Source organism: Rana temporaria, chromosome 4 (genome assembly GCF_905171775.1).
Source record: "Rana temporaria chromosome 4, aRanTem1.1, whole genome shotgun sequence".
NCBI lineage: Eukaryota > Metazoa > Chordata > Amphibia > Anura > Ranidae > Rana > Rana temporaria.
Genome location: NC_053492.1, coordinates 331,662,753 through 331,688,721, shown reverse-complemented (window position 1 = coordinate 331,688,721; position 25,969 = coordinate 331,662,753). Strand labels below are relative to the sequence as shown.

The following is a 25,969-nucleotide window of genomic DNA, read 5'->3' as shown; positions in this document are numbered from 1 at the left end:
GCTCTAGTGATTTGAAGGTTTTGTACTAAACTCATTCCACCTGCACAGCTTCACCTTACAAACCAGTAAGGCTGGGTTCACACTATACTACACGACTTTCATCCTACTTTGCTCTGCGACATTGGTCCTACATTGGTCCTACATTGATCCTACATTGATCCTACATTGGTCCTACATCCATCCGACTTTCATGAACAGGATACTACTTTGATCCGACTTTGCCCTGGGACTTGAAGTCCGACTTTCAATGAGTGGGGATCCGACTTGGATCCCTGCCAATATCAGGCACTGTGTTTGATATGAATCTTGAGGGGGAACTCCACGCCAAATTTTAACAAAAAAAAACGGCATGGGCTCCCCTCCAAGAGCATACCAGGCCCATGGGTCTGGTGCGGATTTAAAGGCGAACCACCTACGCTGAAAATACGGCGTGGGGGTCCCCCCAAGATCCATACCAGACCCGTATCCGAGCAGCAGCCCGGCCGGTCAGGAAAGGGGGTGGGGACGAGCGAGCGCCCCCCCTCCTTATCCGTGCCAGGCCGCAGCGGCCCCCCCACCCCAAAGTACCCTGCCCCCATGTTGATGAGGAGAAGGCCTCTTCCCGACAACCCTGGCCGTTGGTTGTCGGGGTATGCGGGCGGGGGGCTTATCGGAATCTGGGAGCCCCCTTTAACAAGGGGGCCCCCGGATACCGGCCCCCCACCCTAGGTGAATGAGTATGGGGTACATTGAACCCCTACCCATTCACCTGGAGGAAAAGTGTCAAAAAAAATACACTACACAGGTTTTTAAAATATTTTATTAGTCAGCTCCGGGGGTCTTTTTCCGACTTCTCCGCTCTCCCGGGCTCTTCTTCTGACTTCGGGGGTCTTCTTCTGCTCTCCGTGCTTCCCGGTTCTTCTACTGCTCTCCGGTGCCTTCTGCCGGGGCTGCGCCGCCGCTGCTATCTTCTTTGTAGCTTTTTTATTAGCTGCGGTGGCCAGCCCGGTCTTCCTTGTCGCCTTCTTCTTTCCTCTTCTTTTCTTCCAATGTTGACTCGACGCTCCCTCCCGCTGTAATGCCGGGTTTATATAGGCCTCTTATGATGTCACAGTCCCAGCATGCTCCGGGTGGTGACGTTTGTGAAGGGTCATGTGGGCTAAAGCTCTCTGTGAGAGCAATGGCATCCCTAGGGGGGGCCAGAGGGGGCCCTGACCCCCCCCCCCCCCCAACATTAACTATTTTTTTTCTTTTTTTTGCATTTTGCTCCGACCGCCGCTGAAGTAACAGTCTCTACTGAGAGGGAGAGAGTCTCCAGTGAGTCCCATCCCCTTCTTCTGCTCGCTGACACTGCATAATGCGAGCGCTCACACAACCACAGCCACCCGATCCTGCATCCTCATTGGCACGGAGAGGAGCGAGTTGCAGGAAGGATTCCACGAGCACTGAACTGCATTATTTCCATCCCGTCTCTCCCCCCATCTGTCTCCCTCCTTCTCTCCTGTTCTTTCAAGACATTTACAATTTACTTTCAGTTAGGCAGGTAATATACGGTGCAAATTTCTTTCCTGCATCCACAGATTGCAGGAAAGAAACTTGCATAATTCCCCTATCAACACGGACAGTGCTGACAGGGGAATATCCCTCCTGCCCAGCAATTCCTGCTGAACCAGCTGAGATTTAAACTGTCTATGGCTGGTCTTCGCTCTTAGGCAGCCCATACACTGATGATTTTTTTTCATTCAACTATTGGGTTGAATGAAAAAAATGTCCCAAAACCTACCAAGACATTCCACCTAAACGGACAGGCCGGGCAAGGAGAGCATTAATCAGAGAAGCAGCCAATAATGCACGGTGTAAAACTAACACTGCGTATCACCCTGAACACACCATCCCCACCGTGAAACATAGTGGTGGCAGCATAATGTTGTGGGGATGCTTTTCTTTAGCAGGGAAAGTGAAAGCTGGTCAGAGTTAACGGGAAGATGGATGGAGCCAAATACAGGGCAATCTTGGAAGAAAACCTGTTTGAGCCTGCAAAAGGCTTGAGACTGGGGCCGGAGGTTTACCTTCCAGCAGGACAACGACCCTAAACATACAGCCAGAGCTACAATGGAATGGTTTAGATCAAAGTATATTCATGTGTTGGAATGGTCCAATTGAGAATCTGTGGCAAGACTTGAAAATTGCTGTTCAGACACTCTCCATCCAATCTGGCAGCTTGAGCTATTTTGCAAACAAGAATAGACAAAAAATTCACCTCAAAGTACAAAGCTGGTAGAGACATCCCCAAAAAGACTTGCAGCTATAATTGCAGCGAAAGGTGGTTCTACAAAGTATTGACTCGGGGGGACTGAATACAAATGCACGCCACACTTTTCACAAATTTTATTTGTAAAACAATTTGCAAAACCATTTATCATTTTCCTTCCACTTCACACAAATGTGTCACTTTGTATTGGTCTATAACATACAATCCTAATAAAATACATTGACTTTTTTGGTTGTAACATCTGCGTTTCACTTTAAAGAGGAGGTAAACCATGATGGGTTTTACTTCCTCTTTATTTCCCTGCAAAGGTAAAGCATAATGGGCATGCATCTCATGGTAACCCATTATGCGTCACTTACCTGAAACCGAAGCCTATGATGTCACGGCTGTTCCCACTGGCAGGAAGCGCCCATCTTCACCCCTGTTCCTTCCGGGGCCGCAAACTCCGACTCTGTGATTGTCGCGTGACGTCATTCCCACACATGCGCACGGGAGCCGTCAGTCACGGCATGACCCCTTTAGAAACGGCATGATCGTGCCCTTTCTAAAGTGCGCATGCGCCAAAGACATTTGCGCACAGCTTTTTTGGAAATATCTCCTCAACGGTGGAGGTTTAGGAGATCTTTCCACCACCTATAGGTAAGCCTTAATATAGTTTACAACAAATACAGGTGTATGTGCAAAAGCTAGGACTCATTTATCTCCCCATTAACAGTACTTAGCGTCATGAATATACAGTCTCACAAGGTCCATGCAAAAGAGGTTAATGTGTAGGAAAAAATCTATACAGGAACAAAGTCCAAGGGCTCATCATAGGGCTGCCGTCACAGAAGAACAGAAACCAGGTTCACAAAACTACAGAAAAACAAGGAAAGAGGCTCCTCTAATGCCGCGTACACACGACCGTTTTTCATGTCTTGGAAAAAACAAAGTTTTCTCTTATCGTCCATGGACGGACACAGCCTTCTCAAGTCTTGACAAGTGGGTTATGTTCCTGTTTACAGGAGAGGACTAGGCAGAAACATGTTAGATATTCAAATACATGTTACTTTAACAGAGTTGAACACTTAGGGGCCGGTCCCTCCGGACATAACCCACCTCCATGCAGCATGCAGCCTCAGTTTTTTTCTGCCTAGCAAAGGAGAAGGACGTATGGCTCCCTTTGTGCCCAGCGCCCTGAGGAAAATGTTATTTTATTTTTTCTTGAAAGAATCTTCTATCAACTGTCGGCTGAGAGACAGGCTGGATATATAGATTCTGGTAGTCTCCTCAGTCCGGCCAGCGAGCGTGAGCACACCCGCTTAGGTAGGTTGGTACGGCTGAGCATTCCTGTGGTTCGGGGGTCCTCCTATCCTCCCTTCCCAGCACCTTTTCCCTCTGCTGCATTACTATTGCTGCTGTAGGGGGGGTGCCTTACTAAGGGGACTGTGGTGCCCCTGGCCTGCGTTTCTCTTGCTGGGGGTCTTTTTACAAAGAGACGTTTTTGCCCCGGTTTCAGCCTAATTAGGCTTTCTCTGCTTCATTGCGGCATTTTTCTGCCATTTTGGCGGCACCGGCGCCATTTTTCAGGGGATTTTCAGTTTCTATTGAAAATCCTATTGGCGGCCATTTTGTTGTGGCCGCGCTATGGCACATATTACTATTGCGGTCGGCCATTTTAGGGCGGCCATCTTCGAAGAGTTTTTTGGCTTCTAGTTCTGGTTCCTACGGCACGCAGCACAGGTCTCCTCACAATTACCTCACAGCTTTACCTCACGGTTTTACGGCGCTGTGCAGTCTCCTCCTGTGGTGGTGAGTCCCCTGGGTAACCCCCTGGTCAGCGCATCAGGAGGGTGGGTTTTTATTTGAATAGGGCCCTGGGAGCTTCTGTAATGGAGTCAGTATCTGGTTCTTCTTCCCCAAACATGCCAGAGGTGGCAGCTGGTGCTCCTGCACCTGCGGTTCCCATTGACACTTTGCCGGCAGTCCTGGAAACATTTGTTGCCAGAGTAGAAGCGGCGTGCGGATGTAAGGGGGGTAAAAAGTGCCCCCTTCCCCCCGCTATCCCCTGGGGAATGCTCTGACTCAGACCAGGACCTGGCTGCGGCTCAGGTCTCTGGTTCTGTTTTGTCTGAAGATGTGGACGTGAGGAAGACTCCTCTCTTGGGTCGGTGCATAACAAGGCATAACAAGGCACTTGTACGTGCACTTATCAATGCTATAAGGGACTCCCTTAAGCTGGATAGTGCAGCTGAGGCTTCCGTTGAGGGCTCGGTCTTTTTTGGATCACACAAATCAGACTGTTCTGTGAAAGTTTTTCCTTATGTGCCCTTCTTTGATAAATTCATTGATGCGGAATGGGAAAATCCGCAAAAGGCTTTTGTAGTCCCTCACCGTCTAGCGGTTCGGTACCCCTTTGAGGAGAGCCTCCTAAAAAAGTGGGCTTTTCCTCCAGTGGTTGACTTTCCGGTTGCCCGGTTAAATAAGGTAACCACTCTTCCTATAGAGGGATCCCCTGCTTTTAAGGATCAGACTGATAGGAGATCCGAAGCACTGACCCGTTCCATGTTTACCATGCTGTGGTCTGCCTTGCGACCTATTGTGGCCACTACCCTGGTGTATCAGACACTCACTGAATGTGCAAACATTTTGCACCAGACTGTGGATGAGCACCACCTCCCTCCCAAAGTTATTAGGCTAGCGGACCAGCTGGTCCAGGGTTTTGTATATGTCTGTGATGCTTCACTGGATGCAGCACACTTGCTGACCAAGCATCTAAAAAAGCCCTGGCGGATTTGCCCTTTAAAGTTGGGAGGCTTTTTGGGTACTCGCTGGATGATATTATCAAGGATGTCACTGGGGGGAAGAGCACTCTCCTCCCTCATTCTACCAAGGGGAAGGAGCCCCGCCGTAAGCCGGGTCCTTCCTTCCCCACGCAGAAGCGGTATTTTTGTCAGTCAAGGCCCATGGGTAAACCCTCCCTGACCGACAAGAGTTCTCCTTGGTGCGTAAGCCGAACAAACCGGCATCGAAGCCCGCCACTGCATGAAGTCTTGCCCCCGCACGACTCTTGGGTGGATAGATGGCTTTGCAGGTTCACGACTCGGTGGACCTCCCTGCTCTCCGACCAATGGGTCTGCGAGGTTGTCTTTTCGGGGTACAAGATAGATTCTTTCCCTCAAGTCTCCCTCTCCTCCCGGCTCGTCGGGCTGCCCTGTTGGGATCAGTACAGGAGATGCTAAGTTGCGGGGTAATTTTTTTTTTTTTTTTTTAAAGGTTTTATTTGCCAAATGCACATACAAAGAGCATAACAGAGTACACAAGGTACAGACCTAGTTGTAAATATCTTAAAAATGCAGGAAAAAAACAAAAACAATATCATTCAATGTCATTCCAGATACATTCCCGACATGAACAGATATGCAAGTACAAATGGCGTTTTCCTTCCTTATTCAAACTATGAAACCCCAAGCTCCATTTATAGATATATGGTAGATTTGCGTATATCATGGTAAACAGATACAGAGCAGCAAAAAGAAATTAAAGGGTCACTAAAGGAAACATTTTTATCAGCTATATAGCTTCCTTTACCTCATTGCAGTGCAGTTTTCATTTCCTGCTTGTTCGTTTTTCCTCTGAATTCTGAGTTCTGTCTTGTCATTTCTCTCCACTTCCTGGTTGTGTAGATAAGAAAATGATCACTGAGCGAGGAGTTCTCAGTGTGGTCAGTAACGTGCTCGCTCCCTCTGCTTAGACTACAGGTCTGCGTGAGAACGTTGTGCACGTCTCTGTAGACTAGAAGAAGCTGTGAGATCGTGGGTGTGTCTAACACCCCAGCACCTCCTCACTATCTGAAAGATTCGTTTCAGGCTCTGCCCTGCCTGGATCCCGCCCCCTTTGCTAAGAGGAAAACTTCACTAAAGACACTGACTTTCCAAGCAGCTGCTGAGGGAGGACAAACGTTGCAGAAAAGCCCAAAAAAAAATGGGAAATCTTTCACTCTGTTTCATCATCAGATACAATATCATTGCAATATAAAACTTATTATCAAATTTATGTTGCTGGTTTTTCTCCCTATGCAATAATGTATGTGCCTCCTAATCCCATCCCATCCCTCTCTCACCTCAATATGACCTAGATCCATCCATCCGTTCATCCCATCCCTCTCTCACCTCAATATGACCTCCATCCATCCGTTCATCCGTTCATCCCATCCCTCTCTCACCTGAATATGACCTAGATCCATCCATCCATCCGTTCATCCCATCCCTCTCTCACCTCAATATGACCTAGATCCATCCATCCATCCATCCGTTCATCCCATCCCTCTCTCACCTCAATATGACCTAGATCCATCCATCCGTTCATCCCATCCCTCTCTCACCTCAATATGACCTCCATCCATCCGTTCATCCGTTCATCCCATCCCTCTCTCACCTGAATATGACCTAGATCCATCCATCCGTTCATCCCATCCCTCTCTCACCTCAATATGACCTAGATCCATCCATCCGTTCATCCCATCCCTCTCTCACCTCAATATGACCTCCATCCATCCGTTCATCCGTTCATCCCATCCCTCTCTCACCTGAATATGACCTAGATCCATCCATCCATCCGTTCATCCCATCCCTCTCTCACCTCAATATGACCTAGATCCATCCATCCATCCGTTCATCCCATCCCTCTCTCACCTCAATATGACCTAGATCCATCCATCCATCCGTTCATCCCATCCCTCTCTCACCTCAATATGACCTAGATCCATCCATCCATCCGTTCATCCCATCCCTCTCTCACCTCAATATGACCTAGATCCATCCATCCGTTCATCCCATCCCTCTCTCACCTCAATATGACCTCCATCCATCCATCCATCCGTTCATCCCATCCCTCTCTCACCTCAATATGACCTAGATCCATCCATCCATCCGTTCATCCCATCCCTCTCTCACCTCAATATGACCTAGATCCATCCATCCGTTCATCCCATCCCTCTCTCACCTCAATATGACCTCCATCCATCCATCCGTTCATCCCATCCCTCTCTCACCTCAATATGACCTCCATCCATCCGTTCATCCGTTCATCCCATCCCTCTCTCACCTCAATATGACCTAGATCCATCCATCCGTTCATCCCATCCCTCTCTCACCTCAATATGACCTAGATCCATCCATCCATCCGTTCATCCTATCCCTCTCTCACCTCAATATGACCTAGATCCATCCATCCGTTCATCCCATCCCTCTCTCACCTCAATATGACCTCCATCCATCCATCCGTTCATCCCATCCCTCTCTCACCTCAATATGACCTAGATCCATCCATCCATCCGTTCATCCCATCCCTCTCTCACCTCAATATGACCTAGATCCATCCATCCGTTCATCCCATCCCTCTCTCACCTCAATATGACCTCCATCCATCCATCCATCCATTCGTTCATCCCATCCCTCTCTCACCTCAATATGACCTAGATCCATCCATCCATCCGTTCATCCCATCCCTCTCTCACCTCAATATGACCTAGATCCATCCATCCGTTCATCCCATCCCTCTCTCACCTCAATATGACCTCCATCCATCCGTTCATCCGTTCATCCCATCCCTCTCTCACCTCAATATGACCTAGATCCATCCATCCATCCGTTCATCCCATCCCTCTCTCACCTCAATATGACCTCCATCCATCCGTTCATCCCATCCCTCTCTCACCTCAATATGACCTCCATCCATCCGTTCATCCGTTCATCCCATCCCTCTCTCACCTCAATATGACCTAGATCCATCCATCCATCCGTTCATCCCATCCCTCTCTCACCTCAATATGACCTCCATCCATCCGTTCATCCCATCCCTCTCTCACCTCAATATGACCTCCATCCATCCATCCGTTCATCCCATCCCTCTCTCACCTCAATATGACCTCCATCCATCCATCCGTTCATCCCATCCCTCTCTCACCTCAATATGACCTAGATCCATCCATCCATCCGTTCATCCCATCCCTCTCTCACCTCAATATGACCTAGATCCATCCATCCGTTCATCCCATCCCTCTCTCACCTCAATATGACCTAGATCCATCCATCCATCCGTTCATCCCATCCCTCTCTCACCTCAATATGACCTACATCCACATGTGCGAAAGTGATTTGATGAATGGATGGATGGATATAGGACAGTCTGATCCGTGCATCAAATCACTTTTGCACGTATCAGACTGTCCTCTATCCATCCATCCATTCATCAAATCCCTTTAGCTCTAATCATTCTGACCTACATCCATCCATTCATCAAATCCCTTTAGCGCGTATTAAACTCTCCTCTATTTATCCATCCATTCATCAAATAACTTTGGCTGTTATGAGTTTGTTCTACATTCATCCATCCATTCATCAAATCCCTTTCACATGTAATAAACTGTCCTATATCCATCCATCCATTCATCAAATCTCTTTCGCACGCATAAGACTGTCCTATATCTATCCATTCATCAAATCACTCTCTCAATTCAGTCTGACCTACGTCCATCCATCCGTTCATCAAATCTCTATCGCACGTGTGGATGTAGGTCAGACTGAGCTGTGAGAGGAATTTGATGAATGGATGGATGGATAGAGGAGACTGATACGTACGAAAGGGATTTGATGAATGGATGGATGTAGTTCAGACTAATAAGAGCAAAAGGGATTTGATGAATGGATGGATAAATAGAGGACAGTTTAATACGTGTGAAAGGGATTTGATGAATGGATGGATGGATATTAGGACAGTCTGATAACAGCGAAAGGGATTTGATGAACGGATCAGACTGTCCTATATACATCCATCCATCAAATCCCTTTCGCTCTTATCAGTCTGACCTACATCCAGAGACAGCGGACTTGGTACAGGAGGTGGAGGACAGGGACAGCGGACTTGATACAGGAGGTGGAGGACAGGGACAGCGGACATGGTACAGGAGGTGGAGGACAGGGACTGCGGACATGGTACAGGAGGTGGAGGACAGGGACTGCGGACATGGTACAGGAGGTGGAGGACAGGGACTGCGGACATGGTACAGGAGGTGGAGGACAGGGACTGCGGACTTGGTACAGGAGGTGGAGGACAGAGACAGCGGACATGGTACAGGAGGTGGAGGACAGAGACAGCGGACTTGGTACAGGAGGTGGAGGACAGAGACAGCGGACATGGTACAGGAGGTGGAGGACAGGGACAGCGGACTTGGTACTGGAGGTGGAGGACAGGGACAGCGGACATGGTACAGGAGGTGGAGGACAGGGACAGCGGACATGGTACAGGAGGTGGAGGACAGGGACAGCGGACATGGTACAGGAGGTGGAGGACAGGGACAGCGGACATGGTACTGGAGGTGGAGGACAGGGACAGCGGACATGGTACAGGAGGTGGAGGACAGGGACAGCGGACTTGGTACAGGAGGTGGAGGACAGGGACAGCGGACATGGTACAGGAGGTGGAGGACAGAGACAGCGGACATGATACAGGAGGTGGAGGACAGAGACAGCGGACATGGTACAGGAGGTGGAGGACAGGGACAGCGGACATGGTACAGGAGGTGGAGGACAGAGACAGCGGACATTGTACAGGAGGTGGAGGACAGAGACAGCGGACATGGTACAGGAGGTGGAGGACAGGGACAGCGGACATGGTACAGGAGGTGGAGGACAGAGACAGCGGACATGATACAGGAGGTGGAGGACAGAGACAGCGGACATGGTACAGGAGGTGGAGGACAGGGACAGCGGACATGGTACAGGAGGTGGAGGACAGGGACAGCGGACATGGTACAGGAGGTGGAGGACAGGGACAGCGGACATGGTACAGGAGGTGGAGGACAGGGACAGCGGACTTGGTACAGGAGGTGGAGGACAGAGACAGCGGACATGGTACAGGAGTTGGAGGACAGGGACAGCGGACTTGGTACAGGAGGTGGAGGACAGGGACAGCGGACTTGGTACAGGAGGTGGAGGACAGGGACAGCGGACATGGTACAGGAGGTGGAGGACAGGGACAGCGGACATGGTACAGGAGGTGGAGGACAGAGACAGCGGACATGATACAGGAGGTGGAGGACAGAGACAGCGGACATGGTACAGGAGGTGGAGGACAGGGACAGCGGACATGGTACAGGAGGTGGAGGACAGGGACAGCGGACATGGTACAGGAGGTGGAGGACAGGGACAGCGGACATGGTACTGGAGGTGGAGGACAGGGACAGCGGACTTGGTACAGGAGGGGGAGGACAGGGACTGCGGACTTGGTAGTGACAGCCAGGCAGACTGGTATTGTTAGTAGTGACAGCCAGGCAGACTGGTATTTTTGGTAATGACAGCCAGGCAGACTGGTATTGTTAGTAGTGACAGCCAGGCAGACTGGTATTGTTGGTAATGACAGCCAGGCAGATTGGTATTGTTCGCAGTGACAGCCAGGCAGACTGGTATTGTTGGTAATGACAGCCAGGCAGATTGGTATTGTTCGCAGTGACAGCCAGGCAGACTGGTATTGTTGGTAATGACAGCCAGGCAGACTGGTATTGTTAGCAGTGACAGCCAGGCAGACTGGTATTGTTAGTAGTGACAGCCAGGCAGACTGGTATTTTTGGTAATGACAGCCAGGCAGACTGGTATTGTTAGTAGTGACAGCCAGGCAGACTGGTATTTTTGGTAATGACAGCCAGGCAGACTGGTATTTTTGGTAATGACAGCCAGGCAGACTGGTATTTTTGGTAATGACAGCCAGGCAGATTGGTATTGTTCACAGTGACAGCCAGGCAGACTGGTATTGTTGGTAATGACAGCCAGGCAGATTGGTATTGTTCGTAGTGACAGCCAGGCAGACTGGTATTTTTGGTAATGACAGCCAGGCAGATTGGTATTGTTCGCAGTGACAGCCAGGCAGACTGGTATTGTTGGTAATGACAGCCAGGCAGACTGGTATTGTTGGTAATGACAGCCAGGCAGATTGGTATTGTTCGTAGTGACAGCCAGGCAGACTGGTATTTTTGGTAATGACAGCCAGGCAGATTGGTATTGTTCGCAGTGACAGCCAGGCAGACTGGTATTGTTGGTAATGACAGCCAGGCAGACTGGTATTGTTGGTAATGACAGCCAGGCAGACTGGTATTGTTAGTAGTGACAGCCAGGCAGACTGGTATTGTTGGTAATGACAGCCAGGCAGACTGGTATTGTTCGTAGTGACAGCCAGGCAGACTGGTATTTTTGGTAATGACAGCCAGGCAGATTGGTATTGTTAGCAGTGACAGCCAGGCAGACTGGTATTGTTGGTAATGACAGCCAGGCAGACTGGTATTGTTCGTAGTGACAGCCAGGCAGACTGGTATTTTTGGTAATGACAGCCAGGCAGATTGGTATTGTTAGCAGTGACAGCCAGGCAGACTGGTATTGTTGGTAATGACAGCCAGGCAGACTGGTATTGTTAGTAGTGACAGCCAGGCAGACTGGTATTGTTGGTAATGACAGCCAGGCAGATTGGTATTGTTCGTAGTGACAGCCAGGCAGACTGGTATTGTTGGTAATGACAGCCAGGCAGACTGGTATTGTTAGCAGTGACAGCCAGGCAGACTGGTATTGTTGGTAATGACAGCCAGGCAGATTGGTATTGTTAGCAGTGACAGCCAGGCAGACTGGTATTGTTGGTAATGACAGCCAGGCAGACTGGTATTGTTAGTAGTGACAGCCAGGCAGACTGGTATTGTTGGTAATGACAGCCAGGCAGATTGGTATTGTTAGCAGTGACAGCCAGGCAGACTGGTATTTTTGGTAATGACAGCCAGGCAGATTGGTATTGTTCGCAGTGACAGCCAGGCAGACTGGTATTGTTGGTAATGACAGCCAGGCAGACTGGTATTGTTGGTAATGACAGCCAGGCAGACTGGTATTGTTAGCAGTGACAGCCAGGCAGACTGGTATTTTTGATAATGACAGCCAGGCAGACTGGTATTGTTAGTAGTGACAGCCAGGCAGACTGGTATTTTTGGTAATGACAGCCAGGCAGACTGGTATTGTTAGTAGTGACAGCCAAGCAGACTGGTATTGTTGGTAATGACAGCCAGGCAGATTGGTATTGTTCGTAGTGACAGCCAGGCAGACTGGTATTTTTGGTAATGACAGCCAGGCAGATTGGTATTGTTCGCAGTGACAGCCAGGCAGACTGGTATTGTTGGTAATGACAGCCAGGCAGACTGGTATTGTTTGTGGGTAATGACAGCCAGGCAGACTGGTATTGTTTGTGGGTAATGACAGGCAGACTGGTATTGTTTGTGGGTAATGACAGCCAGGCAGACTGGTATTGTTTGTGGGTAATGACAGCCAGGCAGACTGGTATTGTTTGTGGGTAATGACAGGCAGACTGGTATTGTTTGTGGGTAATGACAGGCAGACTGGTATTGTTTGTGGGTAATGACAGGCAGACTGGTATTGTTATGCAGCACATAAAAGAGCTGATCACCTGCATGTAACACAGACACCATTCTGTAAACTTGGAGGAAGGTTAGTGGGCTGGAGGAGGCGGGAATATGTGTGGGAGGAGAGAGGAGATACTAATGTGTATAGGCAGAGGGGCGGGAATATGTGTGGGAGGAGAGAGGAGAATCGAATGTGTATAGGCAGAGGGGCGGGAATATGTGTGGGAGGAGAGAGGAGAACATGATGTGTATAGGCAGAGGGGCGGGAAGGGGTGTATACTGGGGGTGGTTTGGGCGGAGTGCTGCTAAAGTGTGCATGAGAACTTTGCTCGTTCTCATCCACACTTGGAAACTAAAAAATCGCTTCTGCACATGCGCTAACCGCTAAGCCTAATGGGAACTGTAGTTCCCATTAGGCGGTGATGTTTAGAACAAGAACGCGCACCGCAAAACCAGCATGTCAGGAGAAAGAAAACTCAGGACGGACGGAAGATACAATGAATGTCCTTTTAAACAGGTACAGCAAGATTTTAAACAATAATTATGACGTTTTTCGTTCACATATGTGTGAAGACTATATTTTAAACCAATAAACATTTTTCCTTTAGTGACTCTTTAAAAAAAGAGAAAAAAAACATGGAGGTGAGTACCCCCTAAACCTGTTGTGCCATGTGCCGTCATCTACCAGACCCCCAGCTTTCGCCACCCCCCGTCAATTTATAGTGTGCAATATTCAATCCTAGCATAGACAAGTTCTTAAATATCCCCAGGTGTAGTTTCTTCTACCCCATACTTTCTTTATGAAATTTTTTTTTACTGCCTCTTGCCTCATAAGTCATTTTATACAGCGTGATATTTGCATTAACCAGACCCTTCCAAGCAGATGAAGTAAGATAATCCCTCTTCACCCAGTTTAGGAAAATCAGTTTCCTGACATAGCAAAAAAGCAGCCTCAAGAAAGTTCTCATATCATTGCTCATTACTTCATCTTCTATAACACCTAGGAGCCCCAAAAGTGGACTACACATGTTCGGGAGATCAAAGGTATCTGCGATAAACTGGGTTACCCGTGACCACAATGGACGTATCCTGTTGCACTCCCACACCATGTGAATAAACGTATTTTCCGCCACCAGGCACTTATGACAAGTAGGGTCATCTCTTCTGCCCATCCTATATAATCTGTGTGGGGTGTAATCCATTTGGTGCAGGTACCTCCGTTGTATTTGTTTGTCCCTAGCAGAAATTACCGTGGGCAAATATAAAGTCAGAACCCCCTCCCACTGAGTCTGTCAGTTCAGAAATCACATCAGTCCATTTAAGTCTCATTTTTTCTTTCCATGAGTACAGCGTAATACACAGATATTCGTTTGGTGTGTTCAGGTTCTACAATTAGGACTTCTAACTTAGTATTTTCTAAAATAACAGGCCCAGTACCAAATTGAGCATGAGCTGAATGCCTCAACCTGGTATAATGAAATAACCAGGAGTCGGGAACACCCATCTCTCTCTTCAATTGCGCAAATGTTTTGAGTTCCCTCTTATCAAATAATTGGTGCAGATAGACAAGACCAAATTTGGCCCATCTATGGCCATCTTCCAAAAGAAAAAAATCTGTTAGTCTGGGGTTAAACCATAGTGGGGCATTAGATGATAAGTGCATGGGACCATCTTGTACATGCTTCATACAAATCTCAAGTATCGGCTTAGCTGATTTGAGTACACTCATTCTGCCTACCGTGAAAACCTCCCCCATGTAAAAGAAGTTTAACAGTGTCTCGTAAGAAGTTGCCGCAGCTGCTTCCACCGCAATAGCGGCATTGTTCAACTGCGGGAACATACGCCAATGAGCCTGGACCAGCTGTGACGCCAGGTAGTACAGACGGAGGTCGGGAATCGCCAGACCTCCCCTCCCCTCCAGCAACTGCAAGACGGTCAGCTACACCCGGGCTGCCCCACAAGAGAGAGGTCAGCAGGGAGTCAATGTATCTGAACGTCTTGCTAGGAATGTATAATGGGGCATTAAAAAGAATATATAAAAGTTTCAGGAGAAAAATCATTTTAAACAAATTGGCTCTACCCAACAAAGCGGGAGATCCTTCCATTTTTGTACTCCGTCTCTGAAGTCCTTAATCACAGGCCATAGGTTCACCTCAGAAAATGTTTCTATTGGCAATTTTATATGTATTCCCAGATATTTAAATTGGGTCGTCACCCGTTAGAGGGCATTGAGCGGTAGGAGACAAATTTGGCTGTGGATCTAGAGGAAACAACGTCGACTTAGACCAATTGATCTGAAATTCAGAGAAATCTCCGAACTCCTGTATCAGGGTAAATTCGTTAGACAAGGAGACATCTGGATCTCTCAGATACAGCAGCATATCGTCTGCGTATAACAATACACATTCCTCCAAATCCCCAACCAACAGCCCCTTAATGGCAGCTTGACTCCCAAGCCTAGCCGCAAGATGCTCTATTGCCAGTGCAAATAAGAGTGGAGACGGGGCAGCCCTGCCTCGTCCCTCTACCAATCCTAAATGAGTTTGAGATGAGTCCATTGACCCTAATACTAGCCCGAGGTTCATTGTACAGTAGCCGAACCCAGTTCACGAATCGCGGTCCGAAGCACAATTTTAGAAGTAGGGCGAAAAGATAATTCCATTTGACCGAGTCAACCGCTTTTCGTATCGAGTGATGCTACCACTCGCTTACCAGTATTAACGTGGGGTGTTTGTAGATTTACATATAGCCTTCTAAGGTTCATTTGGGTACACCGGCCCGGTATAAAACCGGTTTGATCCGAATTGATCAATTTAAGTATTACCGACTGCAACCCACCGGCCAAAATTTTGGCCAATATTTTGACGTCAGTATTGATCAAGGAGATCGGCCGGTATGACTCACACTGCATTGGGTCTTTTACCAGGTTTTGGAATAACTACAATCAAGGCTTCACGCATGGAATCTGGCAATATACCCTCTCTTTCCGCTGCTACAAACACCTTCTGAAGACGGGGAACCAGGCTCTCCTTATGTAGCTGATACCATCCTGCCGAAAAAGCCTTCCAATCCAGGCGACTTACCCGGGTTAAAGGAGGAAATGGCATCAGCTATTTCCTCAGGTGTAATGGAATGTTCCAGGGCATCACTATCTCCCGAGGCCAGCCATGTTGTCTAGATAAGAGGAAAGTTCCTGATCGGTACACCCAGACTGGGATTGATATAGATTATCAAAGTCCAAAAACGTGGATAGGATACTTTGGGAATCACCCTCAGGGCATTTAAGTTGTAGTACCGAAGTCGGAGCATACATAGGTCTCACCAAAAAGGCCAGCAAGCGGCCACCCTTGTCACCAAATTCAAATATGGATCTGGTCTGTTGCAATTGTTCATAGTCTCATCAGTCAGCAGTAACTTATATTCTCTCGTCAGGTCCTGCCACGTACGGATAAGTATCAGGGGATGGGTTTTGAACATAATGCTGTTCAGCAACGTCACGTTCCACCCGTTTTATGTCGGAGTTCAACACGTTCGCCAAATCCCTCGTCTCCTTAGTGAACACCCCCCTCATGGTGGCTTTAAAGGCATCCCACTGATTGTGTACCGTAGTGTCAGAACCATTCTCCCTCCAATAATGGCTAATAGCCATTTTACAGCCCAGTGTCACATAATCCTCGTCTAACCACTGTGTCTTCATGCGCCACAGCCGTCTCCCAGTGGGCACATCCAAATTCAATGCGACTTCCACAGGAGAGTGGTCCGATAGGGCTCTAGGAAGGTACCTAACCCCAGAAATAATGGGGAGCCCATCTACAGAAGATAGCCGCATATCTATTCTAGACAGCATCTTATGCGTCCCCGAGTGGCATGAGTATGTGCTGACTCCTGGATTGTTATGGAGTGAGAGCATATCTGTCCAACCAGGATGAAAGGGTAAGGCGCGAGCCAGACACACACCCATGCCTGTCAAGCACCCCATCCGACACCACATTGAAATCACCCATCAACAGTAATGGGCCCTGCGCTATAATCACTGCTTCATTCAAAATGCCTTCTAAGACTTGGAAGGAGAATGGGGGTGGGATATAGACACACTAATGTTAAACACACATTAAAGAGCTGACACTAGTATAACATATCGCCCATTGGGATCTGATTTAACCTGTAAAATATGTGCTGCTGCTTTCTTAGTGACTAAAATGGCAACCCCCCTAGAATAAGGGGAGTATTCAGTGTGTATGACCCTCATAATGTTAACTTTTTTCAATGCCAGAACTTTAGAGCTTTGGAGATGTGTCTCCTGCAACAGGACAATATGGGGTTTATACCTCCGTATAACGTAAGACAAGGGACCTCTTAACCTTCGAGTTCATACCACGGACATTCCATGATAGTATATTATACCTGCCATTGAGTGGGCAAGTGTACCAGAACTCCATATCCAGGGAGCATCAGCCAACCGTTTCATGACCAGCCCCTTCAATCTGTGGGGGTCAAAACAGAGAGAGACAACAGCACATGGCACTAACCAACAGAACATTATCCCTCCCCTCCCACCCTGCACACAGCCCCAACATGCTGAGTGCCCGCATCCCATAACCAAAACAGTAAACAACCTCAGGGGGTTATAAGGCCTCCGCCCCCCGCCTGCAGACTCCTGCTGGAGAGTATGGGCTGCAGTCTCAATCCTATCACACACACACAAAAAAAAGGGGGGGTGGAAGGGAGGGGGCGGGAGTGGGAGAAGAAAAAGAGGGTGTGTGTGCGCAGGACAAACAAAACAGCGGCAAGTCCATGAGGTTTGAAACAGATATTTAGACCAAGGGGTGCGACACTCATTCAGTGTCCATCTTCAGGTCTAGGGCGCCCCCTAGCATCTAGCCAGCGCTAAGCATCCGTAGGAGAGTTGAAGAAAAAACTTTGCCCCCGTCAACCACTCTGAGCTTCGCTGGGTACATCATACTGTAAGCCATGTGTAAGTCCTGGAGTCTCTTAACATGCACAAAGCTGGCTCTTTGCTTCTGCATAGCTGCAGAGATTTCAGGGTAGATAGAAATACGATTCCCATAAAATTGCAGGTCTCCTATACTGCAAGCTGCACAAATGATGTTTTTACGATCTCTGAAGTGAAGAATTCGGGCTATCATCAGGCGCGGGTGAGAGCCAGGAGGGGGGGGGGTTTGATGGCACCATGTGAGCCCTCTCTATGGCAAACAAGCATGAGAAGGTAGTGTCCGCCATATTATCTTTGAGCCACAGCTCAAGAAATTCTTTAGCCTGTTTGCCCTCTGCTTTCTTAGGGAAGCCTACCAGACTATATTGTTCCTCCTCTGGTGGTCCTCCATGTCCCCGAGCTTATCAGTATGAGTGATTACTTCACAGTGTACATTCTGCAGTTTGTTCTCCAAAGGACGAACCACATCCTCCAAATCACTAATTCTCTGCTCCGCTTCAACAGCCCTCTCTCTAATAGTCTGCACATCATGTTTGAGGAATGACATCTCAGCCCTTATGCCATCTATATGTTCAGTTAGTGTGGCTTGGCATGTGCAAATGGCTTCCATAATTTGCTTCAGGGAGGGCTCCCCTTCCCCCCTGCCCGACTCCGCTTTCCCCACCTCCTGTGGCGGTAGTCTGTCCAAGGATGATCTTTCTCAATCCCTTAGTTCTGGGGGGCATCAGGCTCACCTTGCCATTGGGAAGGGGAGGCCTTTCAGTGCCACTGTGCTGTCTAGAGCTGGGTCCTTGTTCGTCTGCTGCATGGCCGCCGCCATCTTAAGATCCCCAGGCAAACTGAGAATGACGCTCTGCGTGAGATTCCATGGGCGCCCGTCCGTATTTCACCATACCTCCGTGATCGACACTGTCTCGGGAGCCAGGGGGTGCTGTTGCTGCGGAAAATCTGTGACTCTGATGCCCAGGATGTTTGTAGGATTATCTGTCCTGCACGGAGCTCCGGTTCAGCACTGCTCACATGTCGGCCGCTAGCTCCGCCCCACCGTTGTGGGGTAATTTTACCCGTTCCGCAGGAGTAGAAATTTCAGGGTTTTTATTCAAATCAGTTTTTTTGTGGTCCCCGAAGGACGGGGTTAGTCCAATCCTGTACCTCAAGGCCCTAAATGCCTTTGTTGAAGGTAAGAAAGATCCACATTGAATCCATTTGTTCGTTGGTAGCTGCGCTTCACCCGGAGGACTTTCTGGCATCCTTGGACATCAAGGACGCATACTTGCATGTCCCAATTTGTGCAAGTCACCAGAGGTTTCTGCGTTTTCCCTTTGGCCTAGCGTCAGCACCAAGATTTTTTACCAAGGTGCTTGCACCGATCCTAGCTTTACTGAGACAGTGAGGCATTGCCATTGTGGGCTACTTAGACGATCTTCTTCTGAGAGCAGCTTCTGGCTCAGAATTAGAGGAGGATGTGTCTATAGCCAGCCAGACCCTCCAAGAATTTGGGTGGGTGTTGAACGTTCAGAAGTCAGTCCTGGTTCCGACTCAGCGCTTGGAATATCTGGGGTTGACTCTGGACTCCTCGGAAGCGAGGGTCTTTCTACCCCTGGAGAAATTGCAGACCCTTCAGTCTGCAGTGAGAGTGAATTTTGGGTTTCCATTGTCCATCAGCTGTCCGGCTGTTGGTTTACTTTTTGCTATCCAATTTTCTTCCTCCTTTTTATCAAAAAGGAATCCTTTTTACTTGTGGTAAGTTTGGCTGGCGCATACTTTGTGCATTTTGGTATTAAACAACACTCTTTGTATTTATCCTAGCTATGTATTTCCCATATACCTTAACATATTGTCATGCAGTTATTTCCTGCATCTATATTGTTGTTGAAAGTATTTACCTATTTAATCTAATTATTTGTTCTCTTTGATACCTAGCATTGTCTGTTCAAAAGCTCCTAAAGGAAGCTCTGTATAGAGCGAAACATGTCGAGCAAGTACCCCTATCAATGCTCAAATTGGTCTTCCTAATATGTCTTTGGAGATCATGTATCTTTCATCTTAATTGATGTTTTTTTTTACTTATATTTACTATTTGTCAAAAAATAAAATTTCTCTTGTCGTCCATGGACGGACACAGCCTCTTCATTCATGACAAAGTGGGTTATGTTCCCTGTTTACAGGAGAGGACTAGGCAGAACATGTTAGATACATATACATGTCATTTTAAAAACAGAGCTGAACAGCCCCGCCCAGGGGGCGGTCCCTCCGGACATAACCCTCCTCCCAGCAGCATGCAGCCTCAGTTTCGTTCTGCCTAGCAAAGGAGAAGGACGTATGGCTCCCTTTGGGCCCAACGCCCGAAGAAGGATTTTGTTTTATTTTTCTATTTATTTTTATTTTTCTACAACCGTCGGCTGAGAGACAGGCTGGATATTATAGATCCTTGTAGTCTTCTCAGTTCGGCCAGCGAGCGTGGGCACACCCTTGCAAAGAGGCTGGGTCTGCCACGACATGCCCCATGACTCCTGGGGTGGCCAGTGAGCTTTGCTCCGAGGTCCGCATATGACTGAGCTGTAGTGTTGTCTCACTCACAGTGGACCGGGCTGACGGCTACCTCCATTGCGGTTGTATGCCTGTCTGGAATGCACCAGTGAGTCGTCGCAAGGACGGGTAAGTACAGTCCCTTCCTCTGAGGTGGGGTGGTACGGCTGGGCATTCCTGGGGTTTGGGTATCCTCCCTTCCCTGCTCCCCCTTTTTTCCCTCTGCTGTGCATGCTGTCGGGATGGGGTGGGGGTGGGGACACCTGGTGGAGTGTACTGTGCGCCTGGCCTATGTGTCTTTTTTCTTTTTTTTTTACTTTGGAGTGTCACTTTTTTTAAGGTTTGGGGGCTGAGCAGCCTTTCCTGGCTTTCTCCCCTTTTTAAATGCTGTGTTTGCCGCGTTCTGGCGGCGCTGGAGCCATTTTTTAGTGGGTTTTCAATTAACATTGAAAATCCCATTGGCGGCCATTTTACTGTAGCCGCACCAGGCTCCACGTGGACGCTCGGCGGCCATCTTGCTTGAGTCTATCGGCCTCTAGCGGTGGTTTTCACGGCGCGCAACGCCGTTCTCCTCACAGCATTCCACTACCTCACGACTTCTCCACACATCACACACGCTGTGTGCAGGACACGGGCAGCGGCGCGGAGCAGTTCTTCTCCGGTGGTGAGTCCCCTGTACACCTCCCCCCCCCGGTCAGCGCAGCAGGAGTGGTGGGTGGCTTTTGTGTTCATTCTGAACTGGGCCCTGGGAGCTTTTTTCCTCAGGTTTAAAGGAGTCAGTATCTAGTCCTACTTCCCCCCCAGCATGGCAGAGGCAGCTGGTACCTCTGCTTCTGCACTCACTATAGACTCCTTGTCGGCAGTCCTGGAGACATTTGTGGCCAGGGTGGAAGCGGCATGTGGCAGTAAAGGGGGTAAAAAGCGCCCCCTCCCTCCGCTATCCCCAGGGGAATGTTCAGACTCAGACCAGGACCTGGCTGCGCAGGTGCCTGGTTCTGTTGTATCTGAAGACGTGGACCAGGACCTTCCTGAGGAAGACACTGTAACTGGGTCTGGGCATGATAAGGCACTTGTCAGGGAGCTTATCAATGCTGTAAGGGACTCCCTTAAGCTAGATAGTACAGCTGAGGTATCCGCTGAGGGCTCGGTCTCTTTTGGTTCTCACAAATTAGACCGCTCTGTTAAGGTTTTTCCTTATGTGCCCTTCTTTGATAAATTCATTGATGCGGAATGGGAAAAGCCGCAGAAGGCTTTTGTAGTCCCTCACCGCCTGGCGGTTCGATACCCCTTTGAGGAGAACGTCTTAAAGAAGTGGGCTTCTCCTCCGGTGGTGGACCCTCCGGTCGCCCGGTTAAACAAAGTGACCACTCTCCCTGTAGAGGGAGTTCCTGCTTTTAAGGATCAGACTGATAGAAGATCTGAAGCACTGACCCGCTCCATGTTTACCATGCTGGGGTCTGCCTTGCGGCCTATTGTGGCCACTGCCCTGGTGTCTCAGACACTTACTGAGTGGGCAAAGATTTTGCGCCAGGCTGCGGAGGAGCACCAGCTCCCATCCGAGGTAATTAGACTGGCTGACCAACTGGTCCAGGGCCTTGTCTATGTTTGTGACGCTTCACTAGATGCAGCACCCTTGGTATCCAGGGCCTCTGTCTCGGCGGTGGTTTTACGCCGCCTCCTTTGGCTAAAATGCTGGTCTGCGGACCAGGCCTCTAAGAAGGCCCTGGCGGATTTGCCCTTCAAGGGTGAGAGGCTTTTTGGGTCTTCTCTGGACGACATTATCAAGGATGTCACAGGAGGGAAAAGCACTTTCCTCCCTCAGTCCTCCAAGGGGAAGGGACCCCGCCGCAAGCCGGGTCCTTCTTTTCCCGCACAGAAGCGCTTTTTTCGTCAGTCAGGGCCCGCGGGTAAACCCTCCCAGCCCGACAGGGGCCCAGCTGGGGGACAGAAACGTCCCTGGGTGCGTAAGCCAAACACGCCGGCACCCAAGCCCGCAACTGCATGAAGGCCTGCCCCCGCCCGACTCATGGGTGGGGGGACGGCTTCGCAGGTTCACAGCTCGGTGGACCTCTCTGCTCTCCGACCGATGGGTCTGCGAGGTGGTCTCTTCGGGGTACAAAATAGAGTTTCTTTCCTATCCCCCAAACAGATTCTTTCCCTCAAGTCTCCCTCTCCTACCAGCTCGTCGGGCTGCCCTGTTAGGGGCAGTAAGGGACCTGCTAGGTTGCGGAGTAATTTTACCTGTTCCGCAGGACGAGAGGTTTCAGGGTTTTTACTCAAATCTGTTTGTGGTCCCGAAGAAGGACGGGTTCCGCCCGATCCTGGACCTCAAGGCTTTGAACGTCTTTGTGAAGGTCAGAAAGTTCCGCATGGAATCGATTCGCTCGGTGGTAGCCGCGCTCCACTCGGGGGACTTTCTGGCGTCCTTGGACATCAAGGACGCATACTTGCATGTCCCAATCTGCGCAAGTCACCAAAGGTTTCTGCGTTTTGCTATCGGGGAGGATCACTATCAGTTTGTGGCCCTCCCTTTTGGCCTGGCGTCAGCGCCAAGAGTTTTCACCAAGGTGCTCGCGCCGATCCTAGCTTTGCTGAGACAGCGAGGCATTGCCATCGTGGGCTACTTAGACGACCTCCTTCTGAGAGCAGCTTCTGCCTCGGAATTAAGGGAGGACGTGTCTATAACCAGCCAGACCCTCCAAGAGTTCGGGTGGGTCTTGAACATTCAGAAATCGGTCCTGGTTCCGACTCAGCGCTTGGAATACCTGGGACTGATTCTGGACTCCTCGATGGCGAGGGTTTTTTCTACCCCTGGAAAAATTGCAGACGCTCCAGTCTGCTGTGAGAGTTTTGACATCCCGAAAGTGGTCGTCTCTTCGGTTTTGTATGCGGGTTCTGGGCCTCATGGTAGCCTCGTTCGAGGCGGTACCGTACGCCCAGTTCCATACCCGAGTACTACAGAGGGAGATCCTGTCCAAGTGGAACAGATCCCCATTGTCTCTGGATCGTCAGATTCAGGTCAGCAATCTGGTCAGGACTTCTCTGAATTGGTGGTTGAGGTCCCCGGCTCTTCGAGCAGGGAAGTCTTTTCTCCCCCTCCAGTGGACCGTGGTTACGACGGATGCCAGCCTCTCGGGCTGGGGGGGCGTCTGGGGGGTCCAGTCGGCCCAGGGTCGTTGGACCCTAGCAGAGTCCCGTCTACCGATCAATGTCTTGGAACTTCGGGCAATCAGGCTATGCCTCTCCTCGTGGTCAAGGAGGTTACAGGGCCGCCCGATCAGGATTCAGTCGGACAACGCTACGGCGGTGGCTTATATCAACCATCAGGGGGGAACCCGAAGCTCGACTGCAGCGTCCGAGGTCGCTCACATCCTAAGGTGGGCAGAAAGAAGCGTGCCGGCTCTGTCGGCGGTCTACATCCCAGGCGTGGAGAACTGGCAGGCAGACTACCTGAGTCGCCAGATGTTGGACCAGGGAGAATGGTCGTTGCATCAGGAGGTGTTTCAACTCATTTGCAGGAGATGGGGATATCCGGATGTGGATCTCCTGGCCTCTCGTCTCAACCGCAAGGTGTCGAGGTTCGTGGCCAGGTCCAGGGATCCCTGGGCAGATGCGTCAGACGCGTTGGTAGCTCCATGGGGTCAGTATCGATTGATCTATGCATTTCCCCCACTGAAGTTGCTGCCTCGACTGCTCCGCAGAGTGGAGGCCGAGGGGATCCCGATGATCCTAATCGCCCCGGATTGGCCCCGGCGTCCGTGGTACGCCGATCTCGTGCGCCTAGTGGCGGATACGCCCTGGCGGCTGCCAGTGCGGGAGGACCTACTGTCCCAAGGTCCTATACTCCATCCTGCTTTACAGTCGCTGGCTTTAACGGCATGGCTATTGAAAGCCAGGTTTTAAGGGACCGAGGTCTTTCCGACTCGGTCATTCCAACTATGCTGCGGGCTAGGAAGTCTTCCTCTAGGAAGATTTACCATCGCACTTGGAAGGCCTACATCTCTATGTGCGAGGAGATGGGTTGGCGTCCACGGACGTATTTGGTATCCAGAATCCTGCTGTTTTTACAGCGTGGCGTGGATCAAAAGCTCGCCTTAAGCACCATTAAGGGTCAGATTTCAGCCCTGGCTGTGTTCTTTCAGCGGCCTTTGGCGGCCCATTCGCTGGTGGGTACTTTTGTGCAGGGGGTTCGTCATATTCTTCCCCCTTTGAGACCACCTCTTCCCCCATGGGATTTGAATCTGGTGCTCTCGGTTCTTCAGAAATCTCCCTTCGAGGACATCAGAGAGATCCCTCTCGTGACGCTTTCTCAGAAGGTGGCCTTCTTGGTGGCGATTACATCTGTCAGAAGGGTTTCTGAGCTGGCGGCCTTGTCCTGCAAGTCACCATACTTAGTTCTCCATAGGGACAAGGCGGTGTTACGTCCGCGACCTTCCTTTCTTCCGAAGGTGATTTCATCTTTTCACCTTAACGAGGACATTGTACTTCCGTCCTTGTGCCCTAAGCCGGTGCATCCTAGGGAGGTTGCACTTCATTCCTTGGATGTGGTACGCGCCCTGCGGGTGTACCTGTCAGCTACGGCTCCGTTTCGGAGGTCGGACTCACTTTTTGTGTCGGTATCTGGTCCACAAAGGGGCCTGGCGGTCTCGTCAGCCACCATTTCTCGGTGGATCAGACAGATTGTCATACAGGCTTATGCTCTTAGGGGGCGGGCGCCCCCGTTTCCGGTCACGGCACATTCCACCAGGGCAATTGGTGCTTCCTGGGCTTTCCGACATCAGGCGTCTGTCTCACAGGTGTGTAAGGCGGCGACTTGGTCGTCCGTTCACACCTTCTCAAAATTTTACAAGGTTGATGTGAGTGCGTCTTCAGATGCTTCCTTCGGCCGCAAGATTTTACAGGCGGCCGTTTAAAGTTGCATCTCCTCCGTTGAGGAGCTCTGCCTGTTTGGGGTGAAGTTGTGTGTGTTTTTATTGACTGATACTGTTCCCACCCCTCATTTTTTTGACACTGCTTGGGGACGTCCCACTTTGTCATGAATGAAGAGGCTGTGTCCGTCCATGGACGACAAGAGAAAATAGGATTTTTTGTACTCACCGTAAAATCCTTTTCTTTGTCGTCCATGGACGGACACAGCACCCACCCCTCCTTTTTTTGGGTTTGTACTGCTTGTTACGAACTGAGGCTGCATGCTGCTGGGAGGAGGGTTATGTCCGGAGGGACCGCCCCCTGGGCGGGGCTGTTCAGCTCTGTTTTTAAAATGACATGTATATGTATCTAACATGTTCTGCCTAGTCCTCTCCTGTAAACAGGGAACATAACCCACTTTGTCATGAATGAAGAGGCTGTGTCCGTCCATGGACGACAAAGAAAAGGATTTTACGGTGAGTACAAAAAATCCTATTATTTTCTATTTTTCTATACTCCTTTGTTGTTGACTACATTTTTTATTAGCACCAGTCTAACAGTTCCTGGGGTCCTTAGATACCCTTCCTCCTTTTACTCATTTTTGCACTACATGGGACGAGGTGCTCGGATTTGATGATTTCTGTCCATAATTAATATTTTCTGCAGTGAGAGTGTTGGCATTTCGCAAATGGTCGTCTCTGTTTTTTCATGCAAGTTCTGGGCCTCATGGTAGCCTTGTTCGAGGCAGTACCCTATGCCCAGTAACACACTCGAGTATTGCAGAAGGAGATCCTGTCCAAATGGAACAAATCTCCATTGTCTCTGGATCGCCAGATCCAGGTCAGTCGCCTGGTCAGGGTCTCTGAATTGGTGGCTGAGATCCCCGACTCTTCGGTCC

The 25,969-nt window shown here is 49.6% G+C and overlaps 1 protein-coding gene across 5 annotated transcripts in view; it reads left to right on the top strand.

Moving 5' to 3' along the window:
- TBCE (tubulin folding cofactor E) overlaps positions 1-25,969 on the top strand; it is a 619,064-nt gene that overhangs the window by 156,477 nt on the left and 436,618 nt on the right. The gene's annotated exons all lie outside the window — the stretch shown is intronic.